The sequence below is a fragment of the Colobus angolensis genome, unplaced genomic scaffold (genome assembly GCF_000951035.1).
Source record: "Colobus angolensis palliatus isolate OR3802 unplaced genomic scaffold, Cang.pa_1.0 Scaffold15, whole genome shotgun sequence".
Lineage (NCBI taxonomy): Eukaryota > Metazoa > Chordata > Mammalia > Primates > Cercopithecidae > Colobus > Colobus angolensis.
In genome coordinates, this window is record NW_012114599.1 from 7906568 (window position 1) to 7923940 (window position 17373).

The following is a 17373-nucleotide window of genomic DNA, read 5'->3' on the forward strand; positions in this document are numbered from 1 at the left end:
AGTCCCTGCTTTGAACATGATGTTTTAATCTTTACAAATATTTGATGTAAACATAATTATGTCCATAATTATAGCAAAGTGCTAGGTGCAGGCTAGCACTTTGTGTACAGTGGCATAATTGCAAAAATTACATCCAGATCTGTCTTTAATCATGCTTCTTTTACCCTGCCCATCTTTAAAAATAAAAAATAGTAATTACAATTATAAAATAACATGAGTAGAAATAATATATTGTATTCAGTGGGAAGGAATTGCTCTTGTTAAGGCAATAATTATAGAACAATAATTCTCTAACTGAAATAATATTCAGATTTTAAGAAAAAACTTACGAAATTCCAGTGTTAAAATTTTTGTAACATTATAAAAGCACAAAGATAAAATTGGGTATAAATTTCTTATGTTTATGGTTTTTATGCCGCTTAAAACCAAATTAATGAATACTTATAAATTAAGTATTAACAACATTACAAACCAATAACATCCAGTTTAGAAACACTAGCTAGGCCTGGCGCAGTGGATCAAGCCTGTAATCCCAGCACTGTGGGAGGCGGCGGATCACAAAGTCGGGAGATCGAGACCATCCTGGCCAACATACATGATGAAGTCCTCTCTCTACTAAAAATACAAAAAAATTAACTGGGCATAGTGGCACACACCTGTAGTCCCAGCTACTTAGGAGGCTGAGGCAAGAGAATCACTTGGACCTTAGAGGTGGAGGTTGCAGTGAGCTGAGATCGCACCACTGCACTCTAGCCTGGCAAAAGAGTGAGACTCCATCTCAAAACAAAAACAAAAACAACTAGATAATGTGGTAGATTGTATTTTGTAAAAATAAAGTTGCTGTCTGCAATGAGAATATGGTATTGACTGCTAACGGTTCTGTTCTTTTACATTCAGGGTACTTACATGTTTTGGGTTGACTCAGTTCTCTTGCCTCTTTGTGTTATTTGAAGTTTTGTGATACTTCTATTTTGTATACTCCTTTAGTCTGTTTCGCGCTGCTATAGCAGAGTAACTAAGACTGGGTAATTTATAATGAACAGAAATGTATTGTCTCCCAGTTCTGGAGGCTGGAAAGTTCAAGGTGCTGGCATCTTAGGAGGGCATTCTTGCTGCATCAACACATGGCAGAAGATGAAAGGGAAAGAGAGAGGGAGAGAGAGAGAGAAAAGATAGAGATATATTGTTTAGTTCCTAATTTGGAACATTTGGTTCCATTATTTTATCCCACTACAATACATTCATTTATCCCATTGTTTTCAATATTTTTATTTATACTATTTGTTCACATTAGGTTTTAGTGATTTAATAAATAATAAAGGATAATAGCAGTTTTATTCAGTCCTGAGCCAAGTAATATACTATGATAATATTTATATCTTAAATAATTTTCTGTTTTTCCTGGATTTAATACTGTTTTTTTATACTTGATTTCATCTTTTTCTATTTGCTTATCACTAATTCTTCCCAGTGTCTCCAACAGAATATTATTTTCTAAATGGCCATGTAAACAATCAGTTCAATTTTTTCTGAAAACATTCATTCTGGAGCACCCCATCTTCCTACCTCAATCTGGCCTGATTGCCTGCTAGTCTCTGCACATCGATCCCACATTTTTTTTCTCTGTCTCTTGAGCTGATGAAGCACATCCTTCAGCAGCTTTCTGAGAAAGGACACATGGAACTTTACTGATCTGAAAATACTTTTATCCTAATCTTAAACCAGTTGATGGTTGCCTGGATTTAATTCCCAACTGAATGGAATTTTTTTCTGAATTTGAAATCATTTTTACAGACTTCTGTTGTTTAGGTTTTCTGTTGAGATGTTTTTATGGCTTTACAAATAATCTGTCCTAACTCCTTACCTCAGTCCTCCATCTTTCCAATCTTTTATGAGCAATTTTAAAAATTCTTTGTTATTTTCTGAAATCTTCTAATATCCTTGTTTCAATAAAACACTATTCTTATTAAATGCAATGTCTTACGTTATTCTCCCTTAGCATATTAACAGCATTTGTGTTGAAATTTTATTTTGCTTTTTGTGCTGTTTTTATTTATTGGTTTAAATATCTTTGATGTTGAAAACTTCTTAAGTCTCCAGTGCCTTTTGTGGTTTATTCATAATAAAGAGAGAAACACTAACTTGCAAAATAGTGGGTTTCACTATAGATCAGGGTTTCTCAATCTTAGTGTCTCAATATTGAGAAATTGTATTAATATTGACAGTCAATATTTTCAGCAATATTAACATCTTGGGCTGGATAGTTGCTTGTTGTCTGTCCTCTGAATTGTAAGTTTCACAGCATTCCTGGCCTCTATCCACTAGATGCCAGTAGCACCCCTCCCAGTTATGACAACCAAGAATGTCTCCAGATATTGCCAAATTTTTTCTACAGGACTACGTCGCTGTAACTGAGAATCATTGCTATGCAGTGATCAAATACGGACCTTGTCATTTTGCCCACCTGGCCATTTTTTGGGGTGATGTCAAAATGTTAGCTTCTGTAATTGTATTATTCAGGATTCTGCATAGAAATCGAACCACTAGGCTGTGTGTGTGTGTGTGTGTGTGTGTTTCTGTGTGTGTTTGTGTGTCTGTGTGTGTGAGGCAGAGAGAGAGAAAGAGATTGAGACTGAGATTTAAGGAATTGGTTCACATAATTGTGACATCTGATAAGTTCAAAAACTGCAGGGTAAACCAGTAGGCTAGAGACCCAGGGAAGAGGTGATACTGCAGTTTGAATCTAAAGGCCATCTGCTGGTAGAATTCTCTTTTCATTAAAAGAGGTCAGTATTTTTTTATTTAGGCCATTAGCTGATTAGATGATGCCCATTCATATTATGGAGAGCAGTCTGCTTTACTTGAGGTCTACTGACTTAAGTGTTAATCTAATCTAAAGAAAACTTTTATGAAAACATCTAGAATAATATTTAATCAAATATCTGGTATTTTGGCCTAGCCAAAATGGTCACATAAAATTTGCCAGTCTTTCAGTTTTTTTCAGGGAAAATCCTCTAGTCTCCTCCTGGGGCCAGCATATGCTTGGCTATGAGAATTCTTGGAGTCAGTGGTGGGAGGTGCAGTTTTCGTCAGTTTCCCTTTCTCCCTATGGTAGGTCTGTGTCTTCCTTCCTCTTTATTTTGCCTGATGTGCCTATGTCTGGAACTCAGGTTCTCCATATCCTGAGAATGATCCTCCAATTTACTGCAAGGGTAGAGGATGGATAATCATTTGGATGTAGAGGAGACTTAATATTCTAAATTGTCTTTATGTAAACATTCACCAAGTCCATCTGTTTTTAGTTCCACACCTTTCCTCAGTGTCTGCAGTGACCAGCACCTCCAGTATGAGCCTGTTGTAGCTCATATTTGGACATAGGTCTTGATAATTTCTATGTGCTTCCTCCATCTGCTTCCTTGTTTGAGATACCTTCTCTTTACCCCGTTGGTGAAAAAGAGCTTCCTATCCTAAGGTCATGGAGATGGCCGAACACATGCCACCCAATAACAGACAGATGAGCTCTCCAGCAGTTTCCTTGTATATGCATAGCCCAAGGTTGTTGACACTGAGTCATACTGGACCACACAGGGGTTGCACTTGGGAAAACAGTGAACAAGCAATGGACTGGGAGTTAGACTTTCTCATAACAAGAGAGTGCAGTGACCTATGGTTCACTTTTGTCTTATTTGAATAATTCTCTGAGGGCTGGTAGCAAACTGAAGCCCCACTACTCAGAGATAAACAGGCATTGTGCCTGATTCCAGTTATAAAGAAAATTGTTTGACTACACTTACCTGAGGAAGAAGAGTGGAAACAGGGACTTGCAGTTAGGCCATTTGAGGTCCTCTTGATTTTACCAGGGGCCAAGACAGCACATAATGTTAACGTAAGGCCTTACATCACATTCCAGTCTTCTTAAAATTTGCTGATTTTTTTGACTGTCACTTCTAGTGGCTTCCTTGTTCTTGTGGAGCGTGCATATTTTACTTCTTAATTCTCATTTTAATGGGATTTCAGGAGGAATATCCCTGTGTCTAATCTAACATGTATAATAGTATATCCTATCTCTTTTTCATATTGATAAGAAAGAAATAAAATTGCCTTTATTTGCAGATGACATAATGGTCTACATAGAAAATACTATAGAATATATTCAAAAGCTGCAAGAACTAATTAGTGAATTTAGCAAAGTTGCAAGATATGAGATTAATGTACAAAATTCAAGTGTATTTCTATCCAATAAGAAAAAACGGTCAGAAATAAAATTGAAAGCTACAACTGTATAAAAATGATGAAATGCTTATTTCAAATGAGAAAAATTAAAGACTGAATAAGGGAGACATATGACTTGTCCATGGGTTGAAAGAATTAATATTATTAAAGTGTTGATTTCCCTCAAATTCATCAATAGATTGAATGTAATCCCAATAAAAATTTCGGCAAAACTTAGCAACCTCATTCTAAAATGCAAATGGAAATACAAATACTTGGAATCACCCAAATAACTTTGAAAAAAGAGCAAAATTGGAGGACTTGCAGTACCTGACTCTGAGACTTATTATAAACTACACTAATCAAGATTACATGATATTAGTGTCAAGACAGACAAATAGGTCGACAGCAAAGAACTGAGAGTTCAGAAATAGACTCGACCATACATTGTCTAATCTTTCTACAGAGATTCTAAGGTAATTCAATGGAAAAAGGATAATATTTTCAATAAATTGTGAAATAATTAGATATGCTCTGAAAAAAAATCCAAACCTAACCAAATAATACAGCAAAAACAATAACAAAACCCACAAAAACATTTCAATCTACACGTCATACTATATATAAAAATTAACTCAAAATGAACCATAAACCTAAATTACAAACATAAAATGGCAAACAGAAAAGCACAGGAAATATGTTCAGTTAGAAAAAGAATTTCCTTAGATACAACACCAAATGCATAAACCAAAAAAGAAAAAATTGATAAACTGGGTTTCATCAGAGTTAAGAATATCTGCTCCTTGAAATATACTTTTAACAGAATGAAAAGGCAAGCCACAGACTTGGAAAAAAAATTTTAAAATTACATATCCGATTGATAACTTATATTCGGAACAATAAAGAACTTTCAAGATTCAATAATTAAAAACCAAACAAACCAATTTGAAAAATTGACCAAAGATTTGGGTACTTGACCAAAAGAGATGATAGTTGATGAAAACAGATGAAAACAACTATAGAGAGCTGAAAGGACTTTGTATTGTGGTTTGAATGCCAGCTTAGCTGCAGTAGAATAGAACACCAGGTAAGCTTATAAGGCTTTTGACTCCAATTCCTGGCTTTCAGATAAGATCTTCAGACCCACCTGGGACTTGGGGGAACTTGCTACCCTAAAGGGAAGGGCACAAAACCTGGCTTGATTTGCTAACTGCTGATCATAGAGACTTAGGACCTTGAGGTGACATATGTGGTAGCCAGGTAGTAGTTACAGCAGGCCATGGCAAGATCCAGTGCTGTGCTGGCTTTAGGTCTGACCCAGAGTAGTCCCAGTGGTGGTGGCCAAAGGAGTGCTGGCATCACCACATCCCCAATTCTAGAAGGCTCAGCACAGAGAGAGAAAGACTATTGTTTGGGAGAAAGTAAGGGAAAAGAATAAAAGTCTCTGCCTGATAATTCAGAGAATTCTTCCATATCTTATCCAAGATCACCAAAACAGTACCTCTATGAGGCTGCAAAAACCACGGTGTTATTGGGCTTTAGATGTCTCCTAGAGCAGATACAGCTTAGATCACAACACCCAAGTCCTTTTGAATATATGAAAAGCCTTCCCAAGAAGGACAAACAGAAACATGCCCAGCTTGCAAAGATGACAATAAATACCTAACTCTTCTATGCCCAGACCCTGACAAACATGAGGAAAACATGACCTCATCAAATGAAGTAAATAAGGCACCAGGAACCAATGTTGGAGAAACAGAAGTATGTGATTTTTCAGAGAAATCAAAATAACTGTTTTGAGGAAACTCACAGAAGAAGATAACACAGAGAAGAAATTCAGAATTCTATTAGATAAATTTAACAAAGAGCTTGAAATAATGAAAGAGACTCAAGCAGAAATTCTAGAGCTGAAAATGTAATTGGCATACTGAAGAATGCATCAGAGTCTCTTAATAGAATAATTTATCAAGTGGGAGAAATAATTAGTGAACTTGAAGACAGACTATTTGAAAATACACAGAGAAGACAAATAAAAAAATAATAAAACATGCCTACAGGATCTAGAAAACAACCTCAAAAGAGCAAATCTTGGAGTTACTGCTCTTAAAGAAGAAGTAGACAAAGAGATGGGGGTAGAAAGTTTATTTAAAAGGATAGTAATGAGAATGCTCCTAGCCTGGAAGAAGATATGAACATTCAAGTACAAGAAAGTTATAGAATACTAAGCAGATTTAGCCTGAAGGAAACTACTTTCAAGGCATTTAATAATGAAACTCTTGAAGGTGAAGGAAAAGAAAGGATCCAAAGTGGAGAAAAACCCTTTTACCAAAGAATAGTATATCCAGTGAAAATATCCTTCAAACATGAAGGAGAAATAAAGACCTTCATAGACAAACAAAACCTAAGGGGTTTCATCAACATCAGACCTATTCTACAAGAAAAATGAAAGCTGAATTTTTCAATTAGAAAGAAAATGATGTTAATGAGCAAGGACACATCATCTGAAGGTACAAAACTCACTGGTAATAGTAAGCACAGAGGAAAACAGACTATTATAACATGGAGATTGTGGTGTGTCGGCTGTTATAAGTACAATGACTACATAATAAACCAGTAAAAAATAATAGCTACAACAGCTTTTCAAGACATGAAGAGTACAGGAAGACATAAAGAGAAACAAAAAAAATTTTAAAACTGGGGGAATGAAGTTAAAGTGTAGAGTTTTTATTAGTTTTATTTTTGCATGTTTATGCAATCAGTGTTAAGTTTGCATGTTTATGCAACCAGTTTAAAATAATGGGTTATAAGATAGTATTTGCAAGCCTCATGGTAAACTCAAATTGAAAAACATGCAACAGATACACACAAAATGTAAAAGGCAAGAAATTAAATCATACCACCAGAGAAAGTCACCTTCACTAAAAAGAAAACATGAAGGAAGGAAAGAAGAAAAATAAGACCACAAAATAACCAGAAAACAAATAACAAAGTGGGAGGAATAAATCCCTATTTTTCAATCATAACATTGAATGTAAATGGATTAAACTCTCCAATCAAAAGACATAAAGTGGCTTAATGAATGAAAATACCAAACCCAGTGGCTTGTTGCCTACAAGAAACACACTTCACCTATAAAGAAACATATAGACTGAAAATAAAGGGATGGAAAAAGATATTCCATGCAAATGGAAAACAAGGAACAGTAGGAGTAGCTACGCTTATATCAGACAAAATAGTTTTCAAGAAAATAACTATGAGAAGAGACAAAGCAGATTATTATATAATGATAAAGGGGCCAATTCAGCAAGAGGATATGATTGTAAATATTTATGCACCCAACACTGAAGCACCCAGATATATAAAGCAAATATTTTAGAGCTAAAGAGAAAGATAGATCTCAATACAATAATAATTGGAGACTTTAGTACCCCTCTTTCAGCACTGGACAGATATCCTAGAGAGAAAATCAATACCGAAATCTCAGACTTAATCTGCACTATGGAACAAAAGGACTTAACAGATATTTACAGAACATTTTATCCAGTGGCTGTTCAGAATGTGTGTTCTGTTCAATGTATAGAATACACATTCTTCTCTTCAGCACATGGATCATTCTCAAAAATAGATGATAAGTAGGCCGGGCATGGTGGCTCATGCCTGTAATCCCAGCATTTTGGGAGGCCGAGGCAGGTGGATCACAAGGTCAGGAGTTCAAGACCGGCCTGGCCAAGATGGTGAAACCTTGTTTCTACTAAAAATAGAAAAATTAGTCAGGTGCGGTGACTGGTGCCTGTAATCCCAGCTACTCAGGAGGCTGAGGCAGGAGAATTGCTTGACCCCGGAGGGGTGCAGAAGTTACAGTGAGCCGAGATCGTGCCACTGCATACCAGCCTGGGTGACACAGTGAGACTCTGTCTCAAAAAAAAAAAAAAAAAAGATCATATGTTAAGTCACAAAAGAAGTCTTAAACCATTCAAAAAACTGAAATAATATCAAGCATCTTCTCTTATCACAGTGAAATAACACTAGAAATCAATAACAAGAGGAATTTTGAGAACCATACAAACATAGAAAAATTAAACAATGTGCTCTTGAATGACCACTGGGCCAAGGAAGAAATTAAAAAGAATATTTTAAAGTTTTATTGGAACAAATGATAATGAAAACACTATATACCAAAACCTTTGTGATACAGTTAAAGCAGTACTAAGAGGGAGATTTATAGTTATAAGTGCCTACATCAAAAAAAGAAGAAAGACTTCAAATAAATAACCTAGTGCATTTCAAGGAACTAGAAATAAAAATGCAAACCAAACTCAAAATTAGTAGAAGGAAAGAAATAATAAAAATCAGAGCAGAAATAAATAAATTTGAAATGAAGAAAACAATACAAAAGATCAACAGAACAAAAGGTTGGTTTTGTTTAAAAGATAAACAATAGGCTGGATGTGGTGGCTTGTGCCTGTAATCCCAGCACTTTGGGAGGCCGAGGTGGGCGGATCATCTGAGGTCAGGAGTTCGAGACCAGCCTGACTAATATGGAGAAACCACATCTCTACTAAAAATATAAAATTAGCCGGGCATGTTGGCTCATGCCTGTAATCCCAACACTTAAGGAAGGCTGAGGCTGGAGAATAGCTTGAACCTGGGAGGCAGAGATCACGCCACTGCACTCCAGCCTAGGCAACAACAGCAAAACTCTCTTTCAAAAAAAAAGATAAACAAAATTGACAAACCTTTAGCCATATTTACTATGGAAAAACCAGAGAAGACCCAAATAAACAAAATCAGAAAACAACAGAGAAGATCCAAATAAATTAAATCAGAGATGAAAAAAGAGATAATTTCAAACTCATTCTATGAGGCCAGTATTGCCCTGATACCAAAACCAGACAAGGACACATCAAAAAAAGAAAACTAGAGATCAGTGTCTCTGATTGATGTAGATATAAAAATCCTCAATAAATTACTAGCAAACCCAATTCAACAATACATTAGAAAGACCATTCATCATGACCAAATAGGATTTATCTCTGGGATGCAAGGACGGTTCAACATACACAAATTAATCAATGTGATACAGCATATCAACAGAATGAAGGATAGGAACCATATGATCATTTCAATTGATGGTGAACAAGCATTTGATAAAATTCAACATGACTTCATGAAAAAAAACCCTAAAAACACTGGGTATAAAAAGAACATACTTCAACATAATAAAAGCCATCTATGACAGACACACAGATAGTGTCATACTAAATGGGAAAAAACAGAAAGCCTTTCCTCTAGGATCTGGAACACCACTAGGATGCGCACTTTCACCACTCTTATTCATTGTAGAATTGGAAATCCTAGCTAGAGCAATCAGACAAGAGAAAGATATAAAGGGCATCCAAATTGGAAAGGAAGAATTCAAGTTATTCTTGTTTGCTGATGGTATGATCTTGTATTTTGGAAAGCCTAAAGATTCCACCAGAAAACTATTAGAAATGATGAACAAATTCAGTAAAATTGCAAGGTATAAAATCAAGTCAGTAGCATTTCTGTATGCTAACAGTGAACAATGTGAAAAAGAAATAAAAAAAGTAATCCCATTCACAGTAGCCACAAATAAGATTCAAACCTAAGAATTAAAGGAATGAAAGATCTCTATAGGAACATTATAAAACACTGATGAACATAATTGAAGAGGACAACAAATAAAGGAAAAATATTCTATGTTCATGGATTGGAAGAATCAATATTATTAAAATGTTCATACTGCCCAAAGCTATCTGCAGATTCAATGCAACCCCTCTCAAAATACCAATGATATTCTCCAGAGAAATAGAAAAAACAATTCAAACATTTAGATGAAACCACAGAAGACAGAATTGCCAAAGCTATCCTGAGAAAAAAATCACAGAACTGAAGGAATCATATTGCCTGCCTTCAAATTATGCTACAGAGCTATAGTAATCAAAACAGCATGGCACTAGCATGAAAACAGACACATAGACCAATGTAACAGAGTAGAGAACCCAGAAACGAATCCACACACCTACAGTGAACTTATTTTTGACAAATGTGTCAAGAACATACATTGGGGAAAAGACAATCTCTTCAATATATGGTGCTGGGAAAACTGGATATCCATATTCAGAAAAGTGAAACCAGTCCGCTATCTCTCACCATATACAAAAATCAAATCACAGATGATTAAACACTTAAACCTAAGACCTCAAACTATGAAACTATCACAAGGAAACATTGGAGAAATTCTCTAGGACATTGGTCTGGACAAAAATTTCTTGAGTAAAAAGAAAGAACACAGACAACCAAAACAAACATGGACAAATGGAATCATATCAAGTTAAAAAGCTTCTGCACAGCAAAGGAAGCAATCATCAAAGTGAAGAGACAACTCCCCAAATGGGAGAAAATATTTGCACACTACCCATCTGATAAGGGATTAATAGCTAGAATATATCAGAAGCTCAAAGAACTCTGTAGGAAAAAAAATCTAATAATCTGATTAAAAAGTGAGCAAAAGATAGACATTTCTCTAAAGTAGACATACAAGTGGAAAACTGGTATATAAGATGATGCTCAACATCATTGACCATCAGATAAACGCAAATCAAAACTAAAATGAGATATCATCTTATCCCAGTTAAAATGGCTTTTATGCAAAAGACAGGTGATAAATGCTGGTGAGGAGATGGAGGAAACGGAAGCCTCATACGCTGTTGGTGAGAAGGTAAATTAGTACAACCACTATGGAGAACAGTTTGGAGGCCCCTCAAAAAACTAAAAATAGAGCTATCATATGATCCAGGAGTCCCAATGCTTCTTATATGACCCAAAGAAAGGATATAAGTATATTAAAGAGGTATCTGTACTCCCATGTTGGTTGCAACACTGTTTACAATAGAAAAGATTAGGAAGCAATCTACATATACATCAACAGGTGAATGGATAAAGAAAATGTGATACATATATACAATGGAGTCCTATTCAGTCATAAGAAAGAATGAGATCCTTTCATTTGCAACAACTCGGATGAAGCTGGAAGTCATTATGTTAAGTGAAATAAGCAAAGCACAGAAAGAGAAACATGCATATTCTCATTTATTTGTGGGAGCTAAAAGTCAAAACAACTGAACTCATGGACATAGAGAGTAGAAGGATAGTTACCAGAGGCTGGGAAAGGTAATGGGGTGGGGGACTGGGGTGGAGGTGAGGATAGTTTATATGCACAAGAAATAGTTACAGAGAATGAATAAGGTCTACTACTTGAGAGCACAACAGGGTGATTATACTCAATGATAATTTAACTGTACATTCTAAAATAGCTAAAGGAGTATATTTGGATTGTTTGTAACAAAAAAGATAAATGCTTGAGGGGATGGATACCCCATTTTTCATGACATGATTATTATGCATTACATGCCTGTATCAAAACATTTCGTATACCCCATAAATATATACACCTACTATGTACCCACAAAAATTAAACAATTTCATGTTTACACTGCATAGTTTAGACAGCTCAAGAAATTAGCCACATGAATATAGTAGTGGATGTATATCTGTGTGTTCATTGTTTCTTTTATTAAGAAAAGTATAACCGAGAACATTGAATTTTAAAGTGTAATCTCAGCAATATAAATTTTGCTGACAAAATATAAGATAATTTATCATTAGTTATTGAGTTAAAGTTGGAAATATTGTTTGGAGTCAGTATTTTATACAACATTTCTTGACTATATTATGTGAGTTTTTCAATTACGAATATCCCATTATTTATCTTTTTTTTTTTTTTTACCTGTGAGAACAATATTCTTAGTTCAATTATCAGCTAACTTACATTTAATAAAACAAAATTACATTTGTGTTAAAACATTATGCAACTTGACCTTTGTTTTATTTTCCCCAATATTGTATATCACCTAAGGATGTGAGGAGAGGAAGAGTTTCATAAACTAGTAAAGCAATTACTGCCATCAAAGATACAAACCAAGGGCCATGAAGTTCTCTTGGAGATAGGTCCTTGTTCCTGATCCACCACACTGTGATGTTTCACTACTAGAAAGAATCCAGAGGTGTTGATCTGTAGTACTGGGAAAGGGTCAGGGTTGGGAAAGGGTCATGGTTGGGAAAGGATCAAGGTAGAAACTGTTTCCCAGAATTATTCAATTTGCTCAAGCATATGATAATGCTATCAAATCCAGGGAAGAACCACTCATCCAATTTCTTTAACCAAAATCTAAATGATCATTAAAATTTTTGCTTTACTCAACGAGCATCTGAGGGGACAGTGAAGCTGCAGTGACAATCAACACTAAGGCCACTCTATGAGGCATCTGAAGAATATTCTAGGAAACTTCAGGGCTGTGTGATGGAATAATCTTCAAGGAGTACTTCAGAAATATGTCTCCTGTGTCAAGTCTCCAAGTAATCTTTCCATAGTTAATTGATTCATAATGTTCCCTCCCCCTGCTAAAAATCTCAAAAAACAGCAACAAGAAAAACTAGAGTTGCTTAAATTCATTTCTACCTAATTGCTCTCTTTGGCAAGCTTATTTTTCTCTGGCTTAACAGCCTGTATTCTGGTGCAACAGTCTATATTTGGGTGTGCAGTGTTTTAGTGATTGTTAATTTCATGTTTTCTAAATATGCTTATTAGACCCTCATGAAATAAAATTTCTTAAGAAAAAATAAAAGCCACCAAAATGTTTATATAAATAGCCATGTTAAGCAGGCTATGAAAGTGAACTTCAACCAGGGTAGAAAAAATGCTCACTTGTTTAATAGATAAGCAAAATGGCATGTTTTGATATTCAACATGCTTGCCCTGAAAGCCAGTCTGAAATTACACTTCCTTTTGAAGCAAGAGTAAGTCTAAAAATATCTTGTGAATATACGTCTAGCCAAGAGCCTGGAATGGCTTCAAGGGAAGCAGCAGTATGTTCTAGAACTGATAGGTTTAGAAGCATCTGTTTGTCAGTGTTTCACATGATAAACACTGAAACACTGACATGATAAATGATATTTTCTATCCTCTTCGACCCAAAGATTATATACATATATTATATATATAATCATACATATTTATTTATACTTAGAATTTGTATGTTTGTATTCACATATATATTTTTCTTAAAACTAGAAAAAAACAAATAAAATTATCCTCTGAATACTTTTCTCATATTTTAATTTTTAGTATGAAAATACAAAATAAAATAAACACATTGTTAAAAACAGACTAAAGAACTGCAAATAATAGTAATTAATAAGTTCTGATTTACTGCTGTTGCTATTGCAATGATAAGGTTCGGGTAGGCAAAAAAAAAAAACAGATGGATTTATATATTTAAATTTGTGTTAATCCCACTGATAATATCACCTATAGATGAATGATCACCTATAGAGCATAAGCCTACACAGTCAAGAAGCTGAGTTTGCTTTGGAAAACATAGTCTTTCATTATGTTGTAAAATTTTGGAGAAACAGGTATCTCCTTACTTCATATGAACAAAGTTTCCAGAATATCTTTTGTCCAAGATACTAACTGTGGCTATCATTCTAAATGTCTTTTTTTCCCCAATAATTCAGTAAACATTTATGAACTATCTAGAATGTAGAAAACTTACAGAAATATAAAGTGAAATGAATGTTCCAGGCCTTCCAGGGACTTCCAGAAACTCACAGTTCAGGAGACAGTTTACTCAATCCATTAATTTTCTCTTTACATTTCTCAGATATCTGAAAAGATTAGCTATGTGAGTATTAAATACCACAACACATTTTGAAAAAAAAAAAATCAGAACTCTGATAAAAACAAAAACAACAATTAAAATTATAGCAAGTTCCTCCTCTTTGCCTATGAAGAGGAGAGCATATAAGTAATTTAATGGAAGCAGGCAGGAACACTAAACATATTCATGGGTAAAAGATCCCATGACAAAATGAATCAGCCCTTCACAGAAATTCATGGCTGCTTGACAGTTAACATTTCCTCATCAGGCCTCTTTTCTCTGATAGTAGCACCAAAAAGATTGAGAGATTAAGAGGGAATGAAAAGTATTTGGAGGCTCATATTTGCTTCTGTTTGCTTACTAACATCTCTAGGTTGTCTGGGACTGAGATCTAGAGGTCACCTCACTCCATAAACTGCCTTTGCTCTTTCCCCAAACTCTCTGCTAATTTTGCTGCAGATCCTCACTCCTACTATTAGGGTGGTATCTTGAACACACATCATGTGTAGGCTAAGAAAAAACAAAGAAGATGTACAAACGGCTAACAGGTATATGAAATGGTGCTCAGGATCACTAATCATCAGGGAAATGCAAATCAAACCCACACCTGTTAGGATGGCTGTTATCAGAAAAGATAAGAGATAGCAAGAGTTGGCGAAAGTGTGGAGAAAGGGTACCCTTGCACGCTGTTGGTAGGAATGTAAATTTGTGCAACCATTATGGAAAACAGTATAGAGTTCCCAGACACAAAAAAATAGAACTACCATATAATCCAGCAATGCTCCTTCGGGGTTTACATTGAAAAGACATGAAACTACTATAATGAAGAGATATTTGTACTCCCATGTTCATTGCAGCATTATTCACAATAGTCAAAATACAGAAACTACCTGAAGGCCGTATTTATTGCCTCGATCCAATTGAAACCAACAGTGCTGACTTTACAGTAAATGGTGAAGTTTCTAAGTCTCCCAAAACTAACTAACTAACTAACTAACTAACTAACTAACTAACTAACTAACTAACTTCCTTCCTTCCTTCCTTCCTTCCTTCCTTCCTTCCTTCCTTCCTTCCTTCCTTCCCCTTTCCTTTTCTCCCTCCATGCTCTTACCCCTTCCTCTCATCCACATAGACGTAACTTCCGTTGTATTCTATTAGTTGGAGCAGTCAAAAAAGCTCACCCATTTAAGAAAGGAAGACAAAGACCTAACTTCTGGATCAGGAGATGGAAACATTCTTGAAGAGCATGGGGGATAGGAAACATTGCTGTGACTATACATACTACAGAGGCAGGAACATTTTCTTCTTCCTTTTTTAAATTTATTTTTTATTGTACTTTAAGTTCTAGGGTACATGTGCACAACATGCAGGTTTGTTACATGTGTATACATGTGCCATGCTGATGTGCTGCACCTATTAACTCGTCATTTACATTAGGTATATCTCCTAATGCTATCCCTCCCACCTCCCCCCACCTCACAACAGGCCCCGGTGTGTGATGTTCCCCTTCCGGGGTCCAAGTGTTCTCATTGTTCAATTCCCACCTATGAATGAGAACATGCGGTGTTTGGTTTTCTGTTCTTGTGGTAGTTTGCAGAGAATGATGGTTTCCAGCTGCATCCATGTCCCTACAAAAGACATGAACTCATCCTTTTTTATGGCTGCATAGTATTCCATGGTGTATATGTGCCACATTCTCTGAATCCAGTCTGTCACTGATGGACATTTGGGTTCATTCCAAGTCTTTGCTATTGTGAATAGTGCTGCAGTAAACATACATGTGCATGTGTCTTTATAGCAGCATGATTTATAAGCCTTTGGGTATACACCCAATAATGGGATGGCTGGGTCAAATGGTATTTCTAGTTCTAGATCCTTGAGGAATGGCCACACTGTTTTCCATAATGGTTGAACTAGTTTACAATCCCACCAACAGTGTAAAAGTGTTCCTATTTCTCCACATCTTCTCCAGCACCTGTTGTTTCCTGACTTTTTAATGATGGCCATTCTAACTGGTGTGAGATGGTGTCTCATTGTGGTTTTGATTTGCATTTCTCTGATGGCCAGTGATGATGAGCATTTTTTCATGTGTCTGTTGGCTGCATAAATGTCTTCTTTTGAGAAGTGTCTGTTCATATCCTTTCCCCACTTTTTGATGGGGTTGTTTGTTTTTTTCTTGTAAATTTGTTTGAGTTCTTTGTAGATTCTGGATATTAGCCCTTTGTCAGATGAGTAAATTGCAAAAATTTTCTCCCATTCTGTAGGTCTCCTGTTCACTCTGATGGTAGTTTCTTTTGCTGTGCAGAAGCTCTTTAGTTTAATTAGATCCCATTTGTCAATTTTGGCTTTTGCTGCCATTGCTTTTGGTGTTTTAGACATGAAGTCCTTGCCCATGCCTATGTCCTGAATGGTGTCAGAGGCAGGAACATTTTCTAACTCCAAGAGCTAATTATCAAAAAGGGTGTTAGACAAGTGAAAAATCACCCACAATGCTATGCTATTCTATGGCAGGAGGACAACGGGGTTCTATGGACTCCTAGCACTGAAGGCTTCCTGCAGGAAGTGCCTGCCAAACTGGAATCTAAAGGATGAGTACAAGACAGGAGAAGTCCAGGTTTGAGTGTCAATGATACAGGAGTTAAGAAGAAATTACTTAGGCAGTTAGTAAGGGTATGGGAGTCCTTGGTAAGACTTTTCTTTTTAACGAAAAGTAGCCTCAAATCATTTTCTAACAAAAAGCATCCTGTAAAGTGGAGCTGCGGATATAGACAAGCAAGCTGGGAGCTTGCACAAGTAAATGTGGCAGAAACTAAGGATGGGGCATTTTCAAGTCAGCAGCTCCATCTTCCCTTCTCTGCTAGCCATGTTTACCGTAAGGAGTGGAGAAGACTGTCCAATCAACTGGAAAGTCCATTTGCAAAATAAGATTAGGGTGGGGTGACCAGCCTTCCCTGCAGGCTATGTAAACGTCATACCTGATGGAACCAATCTATGAGTCCTATGTAAATCAGACACTGACTCCTCAAAATGGACTATAGAATTTGGAGCATTCACCAAGAGCTGGTCTTTTTCCATCGGAGACCCCTTTGTCTATGGAGAGAATTGTGTCTCTTTCTCTTCTCTTTCCTATTAAATCTCTGCTCCTAAACTCCTTGTGTGTGTCTGTGTCCTAAATTTTCCTGGCACATGACAATGAACTCCAGGGTACATACCCCAGACAATGTGGCCACTTTAGTGAGGGGAAAATAATGTTTTAATGGTTTCTTCAAATCAGGATATCTTTCTACTAATAATCTTGAAGTTTATAATTTTGACCCTTGTAAAAGTGCTAATGCTTGTAGATGGTAGCAATTCTTCATAGAAATGCACTTTAGTTGAGCATCTCCCATGATTCAAAGTGTGCTACCCATGTTGATCA